Here is a 20,320-nt window from a genome sequence, read left to right as displayed (position 1 = left end):
CACCCCAGCTCCAGGAAGCCGGGAACAGCAACCCCCCAGAGGGGGTGAGTTTTGGAGAAGCTTCTCCAGCAAAGGTCATCTCAAAACCCGCTCACCACGTGAACCTCCAGATGCCACTGGAGCAGAACACGGCCAAGGAGATCTACCTCAGCCCATCCAAAGTGAAGGAATTTGAGCTCACTACGGGTATGAAGGAGCAGACTAAAGGTCTGGGACTCTCAGAGACAGTGGGTTTGGTAGGAGAATAAATGCTTTAATATGGGTTTAAAGATTGTATCCATAAATGTGCGTAGCATTAAATCTACTACGCGATGTGTTGCGACCTTGGACTACCTAGCCAAGGTCAAAGCTGACCTGTTGTTTCTGCAGGAGTGTGCGATACCGCACCTCAGCTCCTACAGGCAATGGTCACGATGGTGGTCCCACGGGCCATCGATCTGGTCGGGCGGAAACGACTCTCGTTCCTCCGGCCTGGGTATTCTGCTGCGGGGAGGCAACTTCACCGTCTCCGAGGTCAAGGAGGTGGTGGGCGGGCGACTCCTGGTAGCAGACGTAATGTACAAGAACGCTCCACTCCGGTTAATTAACGTGTACGGCCCGGCACAAGGGGCTGAGCGGCTGGAGGTTTTTCAGCAGCTCCCACTGCTGCTGGCGACCTCCAGGCCGGTCATTCTGGGCGGGGACTTCAACTGCATCATCGATGCGGCTGGACGATCCGGCAGGGCCGGAAGCAGATTGGACGCTACGTCCAGATCCCTGATGGAAACAGTTAAGGATGCCAAGCTGCACGACGTCTTCAGCAACCCTGCAGACGGAGCGCAGCGTAGATACACCTGGTCGCGGCCAGACGGGTCCATTCGTTCCAGGATAGACTTCCTGTTTGTGTCCCGTGCATTCACAGTCAGATCCACCGACGTCAAGCCGGTGTTCTTCTCTGACCACTGCCTCCTACTGGCGGACTGCCACTTGGAGGAAGACCGTGGGCAGGGGGGCATGGAAGCTAAATGTGCAACTGCTGACCCCAGAGAACATTGAGGAGCTCAAGAGGGATTACAAAGGTTGGAGAACCGTGAAACCCCTCTTTGAGTCCCTGACACACTGGTGGGAAGTGATCAAGGGAAGCATCAAGAGGTTTTTCATCCGCAAAGGCACCCAGAAAGCTAGAAAGGAACAGAGGGAAATGTCCCGACTCCAGGAAAAGATGCAGAATCTGCTCCGGCTGCAGTCGATGGGGGTGGATGTCAAGGAGGAGCTCCAAGAGGTGAAGGGCCAGCAAGCCTCGCACTTTGCCTCGGAGGCCTCCAAGATCATCTTCCGTTCCAGAGTCCGCTCCGTGGAGCAGGATGAGACGTGCTCACGTTTCTTCTTCCAAAAGGTACACAGAGAGCGCTCTGTGATCAGCAGCCTGAAGGAAGAAGACGGCTCAGTAAAGTCATCACGGTCCGACATTCTGAGGATCAGCAAATCCTTTTATGCCGGACTGTATGACGTGAAGCCCACGGACAGCACGGCCTCCCAGTCCTTCCTGTCCTCTATCACGGAGGTCTTAGACGACAGTACGCGGGAGAGCCTGGACAAACCGCTAACTCCTGATGAACTGACTAAGGCCCTCGAGTCCTTCGAGAAGAGTAAAACCCCCGGAAGCGACGGCTTGCCGGCGGAGTTGCATTCGGCTCTGTGGGACTTGATCGGCCCAGACCTGCTAGAAGTGTACGAGAGTATGCTCCTGGCCGGCAGCATGTCAGAATCCATGAGGAAAGGCATCATCACCCTCATCTACAAGCACAAGGGGGAAAGGGAGGAAATTAGAAATTGGCGACCCATTTCACTGTTGAATATGGACTATAAGATTCTGTCCAAGGTCATCGCCAATCGGGTCAAATCCGCTCTGGAATTGGTGATTCACCCTGACCAGACCTGCTCTGTGCCAGGCAGGAAGATCTCTGACAGCCTGGCGCTGCTCAGGGATACGATTGCCTATGTACAGGACAGGGGTGTGGATACCTGCCTCATCAGCTTGGATCAGGAGAAGGCCTTTGACAGAATATCGCACACCTACATGGGGGATGTGCTCTCCAAAATGGGCTTTGGGGAGGGAATTCGAAATTGGATCCAACTGCTCTACACTAACATCAGTAGCGCAGTCTCAATCAATGGGTGGGAAACAGATAGCTTCCCGATTAAATCTGGAGTCAGGCAGGGCTGTCCTCTCTCGCCTGTCCTTTTCGTGTGTTGCATAGAACCCTTTGCCGAGTCCATCAGGAAGGATCCGGGCATAAGAGGAGTGACGATCCCAGGCAGTGGAGGCACTCAGGTAAAAGCCTCCCTGTACATGGACGACGTCGCCGTCTTCTGCTCGGATCCGCTGTCGGTGCGCAGACTGATGCACGTCTGCGACCAGTTCGAACTGGCCTCGGGAGCCAAGGTAAATCGTGGGAAGAGCGAGGCCATGTTCTTTGGGAACTGGGCTGACCGATCCTTTGTCCCCTTCACTGTCAGGGCTGACGGCCTGAAGGTGCTGGGGATATGGTTCGGAGGGACCGGGGCATGCGTTAGAAACTGGAAGGAGCGAGTGGCTATGGTGAAGAGGAAACTGGGCATGTGGGAGCGACGCTCCCTCTCCATTGCGGGTAAGAACCTGGTCATCAGGTGTGAGGTACTCTCGCTGTTGCTGTACGTGGCGCAGGTCTGGCCCATTCCAGACTCCTGCGCGACGGCGATCACTCGAGCCATCTTCCGCTTTATCTGGAGGTCGAAAATGGATCGTGTCCGCAGGGACGCGATGTACAAGCCTCTAGATAAAGGGGGAAAAAACGTGCCCAACATCGCCCTCATACTGATGGCCACCTTTGTGTGCGGCTGCATCAAGCGGTGCGTAGACCCTCAGTACGCAAACACCAAGTGTCACTACGTGCTGAGGTTCTACCTGTCCCCGGTGTTGCGAAGGATGGGTCTGGCCACGCTGCCGCGGAACGCTCCAAGTAGTTGGACCGTGCCGTACCACCTGTCCCTGGTGGAAAAATTTATGCAGAAAAACACCTTTGACCACAAGTCCATCAGGCAGTGGTCAGCACGTAACGTCCTAGAGGCCCTGAGGGATAAGGAGAGGGTGGACCCTGTGGGATGGTTCCCCGAGCAGACTGTCAAAGTCATTTGGCAGAATGCCTCATCGCCAGAACTTTCCAACAAGCACCAAGACGTAGCTTGGCTGGTGGTGAGAAAGGCCCTCCCCGTCAGATCCTTCCTACACGCCAGGAAGCTCACCCCCTCTGCACGTTGCCCTCGAGGTGGCTGTGGTGGGGAAGAGACCGTTGTCTACCTCCTTGTGGATTGTGCCTTTGGAAAGAAAGTCTGGAGAGAGATGCAGTGGTTGCTGTCGAGGTTCATCCCGAGCAGTTCTGTGACACAGGACTCTGTGCTCTACGGGCTGTTCCCAGGGACACACACCGAGACAAACATCGACTGCAGCTGGAGGATCATCAACTCGGTGAAAGAGGCGCTTTGGTCTGCCCGAAACTTGTTGGTCTTCCAGCACAAAGAGTTGTCCCCGACCGATTGTTGCGGACTGGCACAATCCAAAGTCCAGGACTACGTGCTGAGGGACGCACTAAAGCTTGGGGCAGCTGCCGCAAAGGCGCAATGGGGAAGGGTCGCTGTCTAAGACCTTTCTACCACAGCGCACCGAGAGACTGGGAACTGTTTAGAGCCCCTCGGGCTGTACAGATCAAAATGAAAGGCTGTAAATGATTGTAATATTGTTTGGACTGATGCACCTGGTGATACATTTTGTAAAAGTTTAACCTGGATTGTACCCTTGTAATGTTGTTTTTGAAATGGTTTTGAATGTGATTGAAGATATTTTATGAATAAAGTATATTTTTACAAAAAAAAAAAAAAATCTGTTCTTATCAGTTTAGGCAGCTGCCGCAAAGGCGCAATGGGGAAGGGTCGCTGTCTAAGACCTTTCTACCACAGCGCACCGAGAGACTGGGAACTGTTTAGAGCCCCTCGGGCTGTACAGATCAAAATGAAAGGCTGTAAATGATTGTAATATTGTTTGTACTGATGCACCTGGTGATACATTTTGTAAAAGTTTAACCTGGATTGTACCCTTGTAATGTTGTTTTTGAAATGGTTTTGAATGTGATTGAAGATATTTTATGAATAAAGTATATTTTTACAAAAAAAAAAAAAAATCTGTTCTTATCAGTTTAATATCTGATACGTCCCTTATCTGGGGACCATATATTAAATTGATTTTTGGAGCAGGGAGATGGAATAGGGGCTTGCTCCGTCCACTCCACGCATCGACCCGGTATTGCAGTATCTCTGGGAATGGTGCACCACCCCTTTCCAGGGGATTTTCAATGCTAAAAATAGTTTTCTTACAAACATCTGCTTTCTTTACTTTTCAACATGCACATCTTTCAAAACACAACTTTCTTTCTTTCTCACTCACCCGCACCATCTACACACAAAAAACACGCACGCTCACCCAACGCTCACAGACACCACTCTCATCTCACAAACACTCTACCTCACTCATACAAAAACATCTTTCACTTGCAAATACACCTCTCAAACACTCTCTCAGCTGCACCTTTCGCCTCACAACATTTTCAACCAGCTCTCTGCTGCCGCTCCCGCCCGCTGCTGCTGCTGCTGCTGATACAGCAACAGTCAAAACTCACACCTCAAAGCTCACACACTTTACACAGCTACTCGGAAACGTCTACATCCACGTTCACACAATCCTTACACTGCACAAGGAGCCCATTCCGCCCGTCGTGACTGCACCAGCTCTCCCAATGAACATTTCACTTCGTGCCATTCTCCTGCCTTCTCCACGTAACCCAGCACATGCTTTCTTTTCAAATAATCATCTCATTCCCTCTTCAATTGAACCTGCCTCCGCCACGCTATCAGGCGGTGCATTCTAGACCCTGACCACTCGCTGCTCCTATCACTTTTGCTTCTTCTGCTAGTTACTTTAAACCTGTGCCCGCTCCTTCTCGATCCTTTCATCGGTGCAAGCAGTTTCTCCCTATCTACTCTCTCCAGATACCTCATGATTTTCAATACCTCTATCAAGTCTCCTCTCAGACTTCTTTTCCCCAAGGAATACAGTCCCAACTTCTCCAATCTTACTTCATAACTCAACTTCCTCGCCCCTGGAACCAAACTCGTAAACCTCTTCTGCACTCTCTCCAATGCCTTCACTACCTTCCTAAAATGCAAGTCAAAATGCAATCCATCAGAGTCAGCATGGCTTTATGAAGACTAAATCGTGTTTGACTAAATTGCTAGAGTTCTTTGAAGATGTGACAAGCAAAGTGGATAATGGCGATCCTGTAGATGTAGTATGTCTGGACTTCCAGAAGGCATTTGATAAGGTGCCGCACAAAAGATTAATACACAAGATAAGATCACACGCAGCTAAGGGTAATATATTTGCTTGGATAGAGCTTTGGCTAACCAACAGAAAGCAGAGAGTCAGGATAAATGGGTCTTTTGTGGATGGCAAGCTGTAACTAGTGGGGTGCCACAGGGTTCGGTCCTTGGGCCCCAACTATTTACTTGGATTCAGGAGTAGAAGGTACCATAGCTAAATTTGCAGATGACACCAAAATAGGTGGGAAAGTAAGTTGCAGTGAAGAAATGAGAAATTTACAAATGGATATGGACAGGTTAGGTGAATGGGCCAAAATTTGGCAGATGGAGTTTAACGTGGATAAGTGAGGTTATCCAGTTCAGCTCCTACAGGCAATGGTCACGGTGGTGGTCCCACGGGCCATCGATCTGGTCGGGCGGAAACGACTCTCGTTCCTCCGGCCTGGGTATTCTGCTGCGGGGAGGCAACTTCACCGTCTCCGAGGTCAAGGAGGTGGTGGGCGGGCGACTCCTCGTAGCAGACGTAATGTACAAGAACGCTCCACTCCGGTTAATTAACGTGTATGGCCCGTCACAAGGAGCTGAGCGGCTGGAGGTTTTTCAGCAGCTCCCACTGCTGCTGGCGACCTCCAGGCCGGTCATTCTGGGCGGGGACTTCAACTGCATCATCGATGCGGCTGGACGATCCGGCAGGGCCGGAAGCAGATTGGACGCTACGTCCAGATCCCTGATGGAAACAGTTAAGGATGCCAAGCTGCACGACGTCTTCAGCAACCCTGCAGACGGAGCGCAGCGTAGATACACCTGGTCGCGGCCAGACGGGTCCATTCGTTCCAGGATAGACTTCCTCTTTGTGTCCCGTGCATTCACAGTCAGATCCACCGAGGTCAAGCCGGTGTTCTTCTCTGACCACTGCCTCCTACTGGCGGACTGCCACTTGGAGAAGGACCTGAGGGTGGGCAGGGGGGCATGGAAGCTATTCGTGCAACTGCTGACCCCAGAGAACATTGAGGAGCTCAAGAGGGCTTATGAAGGTTGGAGAACCATGAAACCCCTCTTTGAGTCCCTGACACACTGGTGGGAAGCGATCAAGGGAAACACCAAGAGGCTTTTCATCCTCAAATGCATCCAGAAAGCTAGAAAGGAAGAGAGGGAAATGTCCCGACTCCAGAAAAAGATGCAGAATCTGCTCCGGCTGCAGTCGGTGGGGGTCGATGTCAAGGAAGAACTCCAAGAGGTGAAGAGCCAGCAAGCCTCGCACTTTGCCTCCAAGAACATCTTCCGTTCCAGAGTCCGCTCCGTGGAGCAGGATGAGACGTGCTCACGTTTCTTCTTCCAAAAGGAACAGAGAGAGAGCTCTGTGTTCAGCAGCCTGAATGAAGAAGACAGATCAGTAAAGTCAGCGCAGTCCGACATTTTGAGGATCAGCAAATCCTTTTATGCCGGATTTTATGACGTGAAGCCGACGGACAGCACGGCCTCCCAGTCCTCCTTGTCCTCTTTCACGGAGGTCTTAGGCGACAGTACACGGGAGAGGCTGGACAAACCGCGAACTCCTGACGAACTGACTTAGGCCCTTGAGTCCTTCGAGAAGAGTAAATCTCGCCAGAAGCGACGGCTTGCCGGCGGAGTTGTATTGGGCTCTGTGGGACTGGATGGGCCCAGACCTGCTAGGGGTGTACGAGTGTATGCTCCTGGCCGGCAGTATGTCAGAATCCATGAGGAAAGGCATCATCACCCTCATGTACAAGCACAAGGAAGAAAGGGAGGAAATTAGAAATTGGCGACCCATTTCACTGTTGAATGTGGACTATAAGATTCTGTCCAAGGTCATCGCCAATCAGGTCAAATCCGCTCTGGAATTGGTGATTCACCCTGACCAGACCTGCTCTGTGCCAGGCAGGAAGATCTCTGACAGCCTGGCGCTGCTCAGGGATACGATTGCCTATGTACAGGACAGGGGTGTGGATACCTGCCTCATCAGCTTGGATCAGGAGAAGGCCTTTGACAGAATATCGCACACCTACATGGGGGATGTGCTCTCCAAAATGGGCTTTGGGGAGGGAATTCGAAATTGGATCCAACTGCTCTACACTAACATCAGTAGCGCAGTCTCAATCAATGGGTGGGAAACAGATAGCTTTCCGATCAAATCTGGAGTCAGGCAGGGCTGTCCTCTCTCGCCTGTCCTTTTCGTGTGCTGCATAGAACCCTTTGCCGAGTCCATCAGGAAGGATCCGGGCATAAGAGGAGTGACGATCCCAGGCAGTGGGGGCACTCAGGTAAAAGCCTCCCTGTACATGGACGACGTCGCCGTTTTCTGCTCGGATCCGCTGTCGGTGCGCAGACTGATGCACGTCTGCGACCAGTTCGAACTGGCCTCGGGAGCCAAGGTAAATCGTGGGAAGAGCGAGGCCATGTTCTTTGGGAACTGGGCTGACCGATCCTTTGTCCCCTTCACTGTCAGGGCTGACGGCCTGAAGGTGCTGGGGATATGGTTCGGAGGGACCGGGGCATGCGTTAGAAACTGGAAGGAGCGAGTGGCTATGGTGAAAAGGAAACTGGGCATGTGGGAGCGACGCTCCCTCTCCATTGCGGGTAAGAACCTGGTCATCAGATGTGAGGTACTCTCGCTGTTGCTGTACGTGGCGCAGGTCTGGCCCATTCCAGACTCCTGCGCGACGGCGATCACTCGAGCCATCTTCCGCTTTATCTGGAGGTCGAAAATGGATCGTGTCTGCAGGGACGCGATGTACAAGCCTCTAGATAAAGGGGGAAAAAACGTGCCCAACATCGCCCTCATACTGATGGCCACCTTTGTGTGTGGCTGCATCAAGCGGTGCGTAGACCCTCAGTACGCAAACACCAAGTGTCACTACGTGCTGAGGTTCTACCTGTCCCCGGTGTTGCGAAGGATGGGTCTGGCCACGCTGCCGCGGAACGCTCCAAGTAGTTGGACCGTGCCGTACCACCTGTCCCTGGTGGAAAAATTGATGCAGAAAAACACCTTTGACCACAAGTCCATCAGGCAGTGGTCAGCACGTAACGTCCTAGAGGCCCTGAGGGAAAAGGAGAGGGTGGACCCTGTGGGATGGTTCCCCGAGCAGACTGTCAAAGTCATTTGGCAGAATGCCTCATCGCCAGAACTTTCCAACAAGCACCAAGACGTAGCTTGGCTGGTGGTGAGAAAGGCCCTCCCCGTCAGATCCTTCCTACACGCCAGGAGTCTCACCCCCTCTGCACGTTGCCCTCGAGGTGGCTGTGGTGGGGAAGAGACCGTTGTTCACCTCCTTGTGGATTGTGCCTTTGCAAAGAAAGTCTGGAGAGAGATGCAGTGGTTGCTGTCGAGGTTCATCCCGAGCAGTTCTGTGACACAGGACTCTGTGCTCTACGGGCTGTTCCCAGGGACACACACCGAGACAAACATCGACTGCAGCTGGAGGATCATCAACTCGGTGAAAGAGGCGCTTTGGTCTGCCCGAAACTTGTTGGTCTTCCAGCACAAAGAGTTGTCCCCGACCGATTGTTGCGGACTGGCACAATCCAAAGTCCAGGACTACGTGCTGAGGGACGCACTAAAGCTTGGGGCAGCTGCCGCAAAGGCGCAATGGGGAAGGGTCGCTGTCTAAGACCTTTCTACCACAGCGCACCGAGAGACTGGGAACTGTTTAGAGCCCCTCGGGCTGTACAGATCAAAATGAAAGGCTGTAAATGATTGTAATATTGTTTGTACTGATGCACCTGGTGATACATTTTGTAAAAGTTTAACCTGGATTGTACCCTTGTAATGTTGTTTTTGAAATGGTTTTGAATGTGATTGAAGATTTTTTATGAATAAAGTATATTTTTACAAAAAAAAAAAAAAAATCTATTCTTATCAGTTTAATATCTGATACGTCCCTTATCTGGGGACCATATATTAAATTGATTTTTGGAGCAGGGAGATGGAATAGGGGCTTGCTCCGTCCACTCCACGCATCGACCCGGTATTGCAGTATCTCTGGGAATGGTGCACCACCCCTTTCCAGGGGATTTTCAATGCTAAAAATAGTTTTCTTACAAACATCTGCTTTCTTTACTTTTCAACATGCACATCTTTCAAAACACAACTTTCTTTCTTTCTCATCGCTTCTCGGCCTTTTGGCTAACATCAAGTGTTGCAGGGGCGACACCATGGTCCTGCCATGGCAAGGTCGGGATGGAAGGGCGATAACCAATCGCAATCCAAATCTATACCGTGGGTTACCTATCACCGTCCGAGTCACGGTGAACCACAGCGAAGGAGGATCACCTATGGATCGGGGCTTCTTCACCAGGAGGATCCTGTTGAAGGCGTGCGGCTTCCAAGCTACGGAGATCTTCACCCTGCACGACTCCCGCAAAGGTGGTTATTTCGATGTGACGTTCAAGCGAGTGGCAGACTGCGTCCGGCTCCTGAGGGTGTTCGAGGAGAAGAGAGACCTGCCGGAGATGAAGATCCTGACGGCGGAGCCGCACTTTTCTCTGCCGTTGCAACGGGAGCGTGAGGTGATGGTGCATGTGTACAACCCCTTCGTCCCTGTCGCCGACGTGGTCACCTTCCTCACCAGGTACTTCGATAAGGTGGGGAGCGGCACCGAGATTCGAGACGACTTGGGGATCTGGACAGGCAAACGCCTGTTTAAGGTCACGCTAAAGACCGATGGTAAGGGAGCCATTTTCCACCCTCCCTCCAGTTTCGCTATCGGGGGAAACCGGGGCTACCTGGTCTACGCTGGGCAACCCAAGCATTGTCGCTCATGCGGCAAGGCTGGTCATGTGGCGGCCAACTGCAGCGCCTCCCTCTGCAAGATCTGCAAACAGGAAGGGCACCAGACAAAAGACTGCAAACAGGCCAAGTGCTGCAACCTGTGTGGCGAGGCAAGTCACCTCTACAGGACCTGCCCCAAACGCTGCCGTACTTACGCACAGGCAGCCAAAGCCGACCAGGGGGAAGCAGAAGAAAGGTTCCGTGTCACTCCAACCACCAAGGCCCCCAGGGAGCTCAACGGGACAAAGGAGGACACAGAGAGAGACAAGGTGGAGAAAGAGATTGAGGCAACAGAGAGCCAATCAACAGCACTACCCCCTGAACCTTCCAGTCCTCAGGACAGCGAATCAATGGAGGAGGAGGCAGCAGTGGAAAAGCAGCAGGGGGAGTGGCGGACGGTGAAGAACAAGAAAAGTAAGAGGGAGCGAAGAAGAAGCAAAGGCGTTTCCCAGAGAAGCGGCAAGAGGCGTCTCCCATCCGACACGGATGACAAGGGCAGCAGCTCTTCGGATGATGAAGTGCCAGAGCGGCACCGACAGAAGAGGCGGCAAAGCTCCAGGGCGTTGGAGGACGAGACACCCGAGCTCCAGAAAATTGGAGACAACAAGGAGACCAGCGCACCCCAACTTTGCCTGCAACCTGAGGAGGCCAGTGCACCACAGCCCCTGGAATCTGGGAGCAGTGAGGCAATCATCGCACCCCAGCTCCAGGAAGCCGGGAACAGCAACCCCCCAGAGGGGGTGAGTTTTGGAGAAGCTTCTCCAGCAAAGGTCATCTCAAAACCCGCTCACCACGTGAACCTCCAGATGCCACTGGAGCAGAACACGGCCAAGGAGATCTACCTCAGCCCATCCAAAGTGAAGGAATTTGAGCTCACTACGGGTATGAAGGAGCAGACTAAAGGTCTGGGACTCTCAGAGACAGTGGGTTTGGTAGGAGAATAAATGCTTTAATATGGGTTTAAAGATTGTATCCATAAATGTGCGTAGCATTAAATCTACTACGCGATGTGTTGCGACCTTGGACTACCTAGCCAAGGTCAAAGCTGACCTGTTGTTTCTGCAGGAGTGTGCGATACCGCACCTCAGCTCCTACAGGCAATGGTCACGATGGTGGTCCCACGGGCCATCGATCTGGTCGGGCGGAAACGACTCTCGTTCCTCCGGCCTGGGTATTCTGCTGCGGGGAGGCAACTTCACCGTCTCCGAGGTCAAGGAGGTGGTGGGCGGGCGACTCCTGGTAGCAGACGTAATGTACAAGAACGCTCCACTCCGGTTAATTAACGTGTACGGCCCGGCACAAGGGGCTGAGCGGCTGGAGGTTTTTCAGCAGCTCCCACTGCTGCTGGCGACCTCCAGGCCGGTCATTCTGGGCGGGGACTTCAACTGCATCATCGATGCGGCTGGACGATCCGGCAGGGCCGGAAGCAGATTGGACGCTACGTCCAGATCCCTGATGGAAACAGTTAAGGATGCCAAGCTGCACGACGTCTTCAGCAACCCTGCAGACGGAGCGCAGCGTAGATACACCTGGTCGCGGCCAGACGGGTCCATTCGTTCCAGGATAGACTTCCTGTTTGTGTCCCGTGCATTCACAGTCAGATCCACCGAGGTCAAGCCGGTGTTCTTCTCTGACCACTGCCTCCTACTGGCGGACTGCCACTTGGAGGAAGACCTGAGGGTGGGCAGGGGGGCATGGAAGCTAAATGTGCAACTGCTGACCCCAGTGAACATTGAGGAGCTCAAGAGGGATTACAAAGGTTGGAGAACCGTGAAACCCCTCTTTGAGTCCCTGACACACTGGTGGGAAGTGATCAAGGGAAGCATCAAGAGGTTTTTCATCCGCAAAGGCACCCAGAAAGCTAGAAAGGAACAGAGGGAAATGTCCCGACTCCAGGAAAAGATGCAGAATCTGCTCCGGCTGCAGTCGATGGGGGTGGATGGCAAGGAGGAGCTCCAAGAGGTGAAGGGCCAGCAAGCCTCGCACTTTGCCTCGGAGGCCTCCAAGATCATCTTCCGTTCCAGAGTCCGCTCCGTGGAGCAGGATGAGACGTGCTCACGTTTCTTCTTCCAAAAGGTACACAGAGAGCGCTCTGTGATCAGCAGCCTGAAGGAAGAAGACGGCTCAGTAAAGTCATCACGGTCCGACATTCTGAGGATCAGCAAATCCTTTTATGCCGGACTGTATGACGTGAAGCCCACGGACAGCACGGCCTCCCAGTCCTTCCTGTCCTCTATCACGGAGGTCTTAGACCACAGTACGCGGGAGAGCCTAGACAAACCGCTAACTCCTGACGAACTGACTAAGGCCCTCGAGTCCTTCGAGAAGAGTAAAACCCCCGGAATCGACGGCCTGCCGGCGGAGTTGTATTCGGCTCTGTGGGACTTGATCGGCCCAGACCTGCTAGAAGTGTACGAGAGTATGCTCCTGGCCGGCAGCATGTCAGAATCCATGAGGAAAGGCATCATCACCCTCATCTACAAGCACAAGGGGGAAAGGGAGGAAATTAGAAATTGGCGACCCATTTCACTGTTGAATGTGGACTATAAGATTCTGTCCAAGGTCATCGCCAACCGGGTCAAATCCGCTCTGGAATTGGTGATTCACCCTGACCAGACCTGCTCTGTGCCAGGCAGGAAGATCTCTGACAGCCTGGCGCTGCTCAGGGATACGATTGCCTATGTACAGGACAGGGGTGTGGATACCTGCCTCATCAGCTTGGATCAGGAGAAGGCCTTTGACAGAATATCGCACACCTACATGGGGGATGTGCTCTCCAAAATGGGCTTTGGGGAGGGAATTCGAAATTGGATCCAACTGCTCTACACTAACATCAGTAGCGCAGTCTCAATCAATGGGTGGGAAACAGATAGCTTTCCGATTAAATCTGGAGTCAGGCAGGGCTGTCCTCTCTCGCCTGTCCTTTTCGTGTGCTGCATAGAACCCTTTGCCGAGTCCATCAGGAAGGATCCGGGCATAAGAGGAGTGACGATCCCAGGCAGTGGAGGCACTCAGGTAAAAGCCTCCCTGTACATGGACGACGTCGCCGTTTTCTGCTCGGATCCGCTGTCGGTGCGCAGACTGATGCACGTCTGCGACCAGTTCGAACTGGCCTCGGGAGCCAAGGTAAATCGTGGGAAGAGCGAGGCCATGTTCTTTGGGAACTGGGCTGACCGATCCTTTGTCCCCTTCACTGTCAGGGCTGACGGCCTGAAGGTGCTGGGGATATGGTTCGGAGGGACCGGGGCATGCGTTAGAAACTGGAAGGAGCGAGTGGCTATGGTGAAAAGGAAACTGGGCATGTGGGAGCGACGCTCCCTCTCCATTGCGGGTAAGAACCTGGTCATCAGGTGTGAGGTACTCTCGCTGTTGCTGTACGTGGCGCAGGTCTGGCCCATTCCAGACTCCTGCGCGATGGCGATCACTCGAGCCATCTTCCGCTTTATCTGGAGGTCGAAAATGGATCGTGTCCGCAGGGACGCGATGTACAAGCCTCTAGATAAAGGGGGAAAAAACGTGCCCAACATCGCCCTCATACTGATGGCCACCTTTGTGTGCGGCTGCATCAAGCGGTGCGTAGACCCTCAGTACGCAAACACCAAGTGTCACTACGTGCTGAGGTTCTACCTGTCCCCGGTATTGCGAAGGATGGGTCTGGCCACGCTGCCGCGGAACGCTCCAAGTAGTTGGACCGTGCCGTACCACCTGTCCCTGGTGGAAAAATTTATGCAGAAAAACACCTTTGACCACAAGTCCATCAGGCAGTGGTCAGCACGTAACGTCCTAGAGGCCCTGAGGGAAAAGGAGAGGGTGGACCCTGTGGGATGGTTCCCCGAGCAGACTGTCAAAGTCATTTGGCAGAATGCCTCATCGCCAGAACTTTCCAACAAGCACCAAGACGTAGCTTGGCTGGTGGTGAGAAAGGCCCTCCCCGTCAGATCCTTCCTACACGCCAGGAAGCTCACCCCCTCTGCACGTTGCCCTCGAGGTGGCTGTGGTGGGGAAGAGACCGTTGTCCACCTCCTTGTGGATTGTGCCTTAGCAAAGAAAGTCTGGAGAGAGATGCAGTGGTTGCTGTCGAGGTTCATCCCGAGCAGTTCTGTGACACAGGACTCTGTGCTCTACGGGCTGTTCCCAGGGACACACACCGAGACAAACATCAACTGCAGCTGGAGGATCATCAACTCGGTGAAAGAGGCGCTTTGGTCTGCCCGAAACTTGTTGGTCTTCCAGCACAAAGAGTTGTCCCCGACCGATTGTTGCGGACTGGCACAATCCAAAGTCCAGGACTACGTGCTGAGGGACGCACTACAGCTTGGGGCAGCTGCCGCAAAGGCGCAATGGGGAAGGGTCGCTGTCTAAGACCTTTCTACCACAGCGCACCGAGAGACTGGGAACTGTTTAGAGCCCCTCGGGCTGTACAGATCAAAATGAAAGGCTGTAAATGATTGTAATATTGTTTGTACTGATGCACCTGGTGATACATTTTGTAAAAGTTTAACCTGCATTGTACCCTTGTAATGTTGTTTTTGAAATGGTTTTGAATGCGATTGAAGATATTTTATGAATAAAGTATATTTTTACACAAAAAAAAAAAAAATCTGTTCTTATCAGTTTAGGCAGCTGCCGCAAAGGCGCAATGGGGAAGGGTCGCTGTCTAAGACCTTTCTACCACAGCGCACCGAGAGACTGGGAACTGTTTGGAGCCCCTCGGGCTGTACAGATCAAAATGAAAGGCTGTAAATGATTGTAATATTGTTTGTACTGATGCACCTGGTGATACATTTTGTAAAAGTTTAACCTGGATTGTACCCTTGTAATGTTGTTTTTGAAATGGTTTGGAATGTGATTGAAGATATTTTATGAATAAAGTATATTTTTACAAAAAAAAAAAATCTGTTCTTATCAGTTTAATATCTGATACGTCCCTTATCTGGGGACCATATATTAAATTGATTTTTGGAGCAGGGAGATGGAATAGGGGCTTGCTCCGTCCACTCCACGCATCGACCCGGTATTGCAGTATCTCTGGGAATGGTGCACCACCCCTTTCCAGGGGATTTTCAATGCTAAAAATAGTTTTCTTACAAACATCTGCTTTCTTTACTTTTCAACATGCACATCTTTCAAAACACAACTTTCTTTCTTTCTCATCGCTTCTCGGCCTTTTGGCTAACATCAAGTGTTGCAGGGGCGACACCATGGTCCTGCCAAGGCAAGGTCGGGATGGAAGGGCGATAACCAATCGCAATCCAAATCCATACCGTGGGCTACCTATCACCGTCCGAGTCACGGTGAACCACAGCGAAGGAGGATCACCTATGGATCGGGGCTTCTTCACCAGGAGGATCCTGTTGAAGGCGTGCGGCTTCCAAGCTACGGAGATCTTCACCCTGCACGACTCCCGCAAAGGCGGTTATTTTGACGTGACGTTCAAGCGGGTGGCAGACTGCGTCCGGCTCCTGAGGGTGTTCGAGGAGAAGAGAGACCTGCCGGAGATGAAGATCCTGACGGCGGAGCCGCACTTTTCTCTGCCGTTGCAACGGGAACGAGAGGTGATGGTGCATGTGTACAACCCCTTCGTCCCTGTCGCCGACGTGGTCACCTTCCTCACCAGGTACTTCGATAAGGTGGGGAGCGGCACCGAGATTCGAGACGACTTGGGGATCTGGACAGGCAAACGCCTGTTTAAGGTCACGCTAAAGACCGACGGTAAGGGAGCCATTTTCCACCCTCCCTCCAGTTTCGCCATCGGGGGAAACCGGGGCTACCTGGTCTACGCTGGGCAACCCAAGCATTGTCGCTCATGCGGCAAGGCTGGTCATGTGGCGGCCAACTGCAGCGCCTCCCTCTGCAAGATCTGCAAACAGGAAGGGCACCAGACAAAAGACTGCAAACAGGCCAAGTGCTGCAACCTGTGTGGCGAGGCAGGTCACCTCTACAGGACCTGCACCAAACGCTGCCGTACTTACGCACACGCAGCCAAAGCCGACCAGGGGGAAGCAGAAGAAATGTTTCGTGTCACTCCAACCACCAAGGCCCCCAGGGAGCTCAACGGGACAAAGGAGGACACAGAGAGAGACAAGGTGGAGAAAGAGATCGAGGCAACAGAGAGCCAATCAGCAGCACTACCCCCTGTACCTCCCAGTCCTCAGGACAGCGAATCAATGGAGGAGGAGGCAGCAGTGGAAAAGCAGCAGGGGGAGTGGCGGACGGTGAAGAACAAGAACAAGAAAAGTAAGAGGGAGCGAAGAAGAAGCAAAGGCGTTTCCCAGAGAAGCGGCAAGAGGCGTCTCCCATCCGACACGGACGACAAGGGCAGCAGCTCTTCGGATGATGAAGTGCCAGGGCGGCACCGACAGAAGAGGCGGCAAAGCTCCAGGGCGTTGGAGGACGAGACAACCGTGCTCCAGAAAATTGGAGACAACAAGGAGACCAGCGCACCCCAACTTTGCCTGCAACCTGAGGAGGCCAGTGCACCACAGCCCCTGGAATCTGGGAGCAGTGAGGCAATCATCGCACCCCAGCTCCAGGAAGCCGGGAACAGCAACACCCCAGAGGGGGTGAGTTTTGGAGAAGCTTCTTCAGCAAAGGTCATCTCAAAACCCGCTCTCTACGTGAACCTCCAGATGCCACCGGAGCAGAACACGGCCAAGGAGATCTACCTCAGCCCATCCAAAGTGAAGGAATTTGAGCTCACTACGGGTATGAAGGAGCAGACTAAAGGTCTGGGACTCTCAGAGACAGTGGGTTTGGTAGGAGAATAAATGCTTTAAAATGGGTTTAAAGATTGTATCCATAAATGTGCGTAGCATTAAATCTACTACGCGATGTGTTGCGACCTTGGACTACCTAGCCAAGGTCAAAGCTGACCTGTTGTTTCTGCAGGAGTGTGCGATACCGCACCTCAGCTCCTACAGGCAATGGTCACGATGGTGGTCCCACGGGCCATCGATCTGGTCGGGCGGAAACGACTCTCGTTCCTCCGGCCTGGGTATTCTGCTGCGGGGAGGCAACTTCACCGTCTCCGAGGTCAAGGAGGTGGTGGGCGGGCTACTCCTGGTAGCAGACGTAATGTACAAGAACGCTCCACTCTGGTTAATTAACGTGTATGGCCCGGCCCAAGGGGCTGAGCGGCTGGAGGTTTTTCAGCAGCTCCCACTGCTGCTGGCGACCTCCAGGCCGGTCATTCTGGGCGGGGACTTCAACTGCATCATCGATGCGGCTGGACGATCCGGCAGGGCCGGAAGCAGATTGGACGCTACGTCCAGATCCCTGATGGAAACAGTTAAGGATGCCAAGCTGCACGACGTCTTCAGCAACCCTGCAGACGGAGCGCAGCGTAGATACACCTGGTCGCGGCCAGACGGGTCCATTCGTTCCAGGATAGACTTCCTGTTTGTGTCCCGTGCATTCACAGTCAGATCCACCGACGTCAAGCCGGTGTTCTTCTCTGACCACTGCCTCCTACTGGCGGACTGCCACTTGGAGGAAGACCTGAGGGTGGGCAGGGGGGCATGGAAGCTAAATGTGCAACTGCTGACCCCAGAGAACATTGAGGAGCTCAAGAGGGATTACAAAGGTTGGAGAACCGTGAAACCCCTCTTTGAGTCCCTGACACACTGGTGGGAAGTGATCAAGGGAAGCATCAAGAGGTTTTTCATCCGCAAAGGCACCCAGAAAGCTAGAAAGGAACAGAGGGAAATGTCCCGACTCCAGGAAAAGATGCAGAATCTGCTCCGGCTGCGGTCGATGGGGGTCGATGTCAAGGAGGAGCTCCAAGAGGTGAAGGGCCAGCAAGCCTCGCACTTTGCCTCGGAGGCCTCCAAGATCATCTTCCGTTCCAGAGTCCGCTCCGTGGAGCAGGATGAGACGTGCTCACGTTTCTTCTTCCAAAAGGTACACAGAGAGCGCTCTGTGATCAGCAGCCTGAAGGAAGAAGACGGCTCAGTAAAGTCATCACGGTCCGACATTCTGAGGATCAGCAAATCCTTTTATGCCGGACTGTATGACGTGAAGCCCACGGACAGCACGGCCTCCCAGTCCTTCCTGTCCTCTATCACGGAGGTCTTAGACCACAGTACGCGGGAGAGCCTGGACAAACCGCTAACTCCTGACGAACTGACTAAGGCCCTCGAGTCCTTCGAGAAGAGTAAAACCCCCGGAAGCGACGGCCTGCCGGCGGAGTTGTATTCGGCTCTGTGGGACTTGATCGGCCCAGACCTGCTAGAAGTGTACGAGAGTATGCTCCTGGCCGGCAGCATGTCAGAATCCATGAGGAAAGGCATCATCACCCTCATCTACAAGCACAAGGGGGAAAGGGAGGAAATTAGAAATTGGCGACCCATTTCACTGTTGAATGTGGACTATAAGATTCTGTCCAAGGTCATCGCCAACCGGGTCAAATCCGCTCTGGAATTGGTGATTCACCCTGACCAGACCTGCTCTGTGCCAGGCAGGAAGATCTCTGACAGCCTGGCGCTGCTCAGGGATACGATTGCCTATGTACAGGACAGGGGTGTGGATACCTGCCTCATCAGCTTGGATCAGGAGAAGGCCTTTGACAGAATATCGCACACCTACATGGGGGATGTGCTCTCCAAAATGGGCTTTGGGGAGGGAATTCGAAATTGGATCCAACTGCTCTACACTAACATCAGTAGCGCAGTCTCAATCAATGGGTGGGAAACAGATAGCTTTCCGATTAAATCTGGAGTCAGGCAGGGCTGTCCTCTCTCGCCTGTCCTTTTCGTGTGCTGCATAGAACCCTTTGCCGAGTCCATCAGGAAGGATCCGGGCATAAGAGGAGTGACGATCCCAGGCAGTGGAGGCACTCAGGTAAAAGCCTCCCTGTACATGGACGACGTCGCCGTTTTCTGCTCGGATCCGCTGTCGGTGCGCAGACTGATGCACGTCTGCGACCAGTTCGAACTGGCCTCGGGAGCCAAGGTAAATCGTGGGAAGAGCGAGGCCATGTTCTTTGGGAACTGGGCTGACCGATCCTTTGTCCCCTTCACTGTCAGGGCTGACGGCCTGAAGGTGCTGGGGATATGGTTCGGAGGGACCGGGGCATGCGTTAGAAACTGGAAGGAGCGAGTGGCTATGGTGAAAAGGAAACTGGGCATGTGGGAGCGACGCTCCCTCTCCATTGCGGGTAAGAACCTGGTCATCAGGTGTGAGGTACTCTCGCTGTTGCTGTACGTGGCGCAGGTCTGGCCCATTCCACACTCCTGCGCGACGGCGATCACTCGAGCCATCTTCCGCTTTATCTGGAGGTCGAAAATGGATCGTGTCTGCAGGGACGCGATGTACAAGCCTCTAGATAAAGGGGGAAAAAACGTGCCCAACATCGCCCTCATACTGATGGCCACCTTTGTGTGTGGCTGCATCAAGCGGTGCGTAGACCCTCAGTACGCAAACACCAAGTGTCACTACGTGCTGAGGTTCTACCTGTCCCCGGTGTTGCGAAGGATGGGTCTGGCCACGCTGCCGCGGAACGCTCCAAGTAGTTGGACCGTGCCGTACCACCTGTCCCTGGTGGAAAAATTTATGCAGAAAAACACCTTTGACCACAAGTCCATCAGGCAGTGGTCAGCACGTAACGTCCTAGAGGCCCTGAGGGATAAGGAGAGGGTGGACCCTGTGGGATGGTTCCCCTAGCAGACTGTCAAAGTCATTTGGCAGAATGCCTCATCGCCAGAACTTTCCAACAAGCACCAAGACGTAGCTTGGCTGGTGGTGAGAAAGGCCCTCCCCGTCAGATCCTTCCTACACGCCAGGAAGCTCACCCCCTCTGCACGTTGCCCTCGAGGTGGCTGTGGTGGGGAAGAGACCGTTGTCAACCTCCTTGTGGATTGTGCCTTAGCAAAGAAAGTCTGGAGAGAGATGCAGTGGTTGCTGTCGAGGTTCATCCCGAGCAGTTCTGTGACACAGGACTCTGTGCTCTACGGGCTGTTCCCAGGGACACACACCGAGACAAACATCAGCTGCAGCTGGAGGATCATCAACTCGGTGAAAGAGGCGCTTTGGTCTGCCCGAAACTTGTTGGTCTTCCAGCACAAAGAGTTGTCCCCGACCGATTGTTGCGGACTGGCACAATCCAAAGTCCAGGACTACGTGCTGAGGGACGCACTACAGCTT

General features: G+C 53.3%; 1 protein-coding gene and 3 pseudogenes across 1 annotated transcript in view; 3 read left to right on the top strand and 1 right to left on the bottom strand.

Annotated features, from left to right (window-relative positions):
• The window catches only part of LOC144668732 (uncharacterized), a 434,727-nt gene that overhangs the window by 42,829 nt on the left and 371,578 nt on the right, over window positions 1-20,320 (bottom strand). The window lies entirely within an intron of this gene.
• Window positions 4,172-4,349, top strand: LOC144669077 (U2 spliceosomal RNA; annotated as a pseudogene).
• LOC144669152 (U2 spliceosomal RNA) lies at window positions 9,233-9,411 on the top strand (annotated as a pseudogene).
• On the top strand, window positions 15,054-15,228 carry LOC144669102 (U2 spliceosomal RNA; annotated as a pseudogene).

The sequence above is a fragment of the Cetorhinus maximus genome, chromosome 28 (assembly GCF_964194155.1).
Source record: "Cetorhinus maximus chromosome 28, sCetMax3.hap1.1, whole genome shotgun sequence".
In the NCBI taxonomy this organism is placed as follows: domain Eukaryota; kingdom Metazoa; phylum Chordata; class Chondrichthyes; order Lamniformes; family Cetorhinidae; genus Cetorhinus; species Cetorhinus maximus.
The sequence above is the reverse complement of the archived record's forward strand: the minus strand, read 5'-3'. Positions and strand labels throughout refer to the sequence as shown.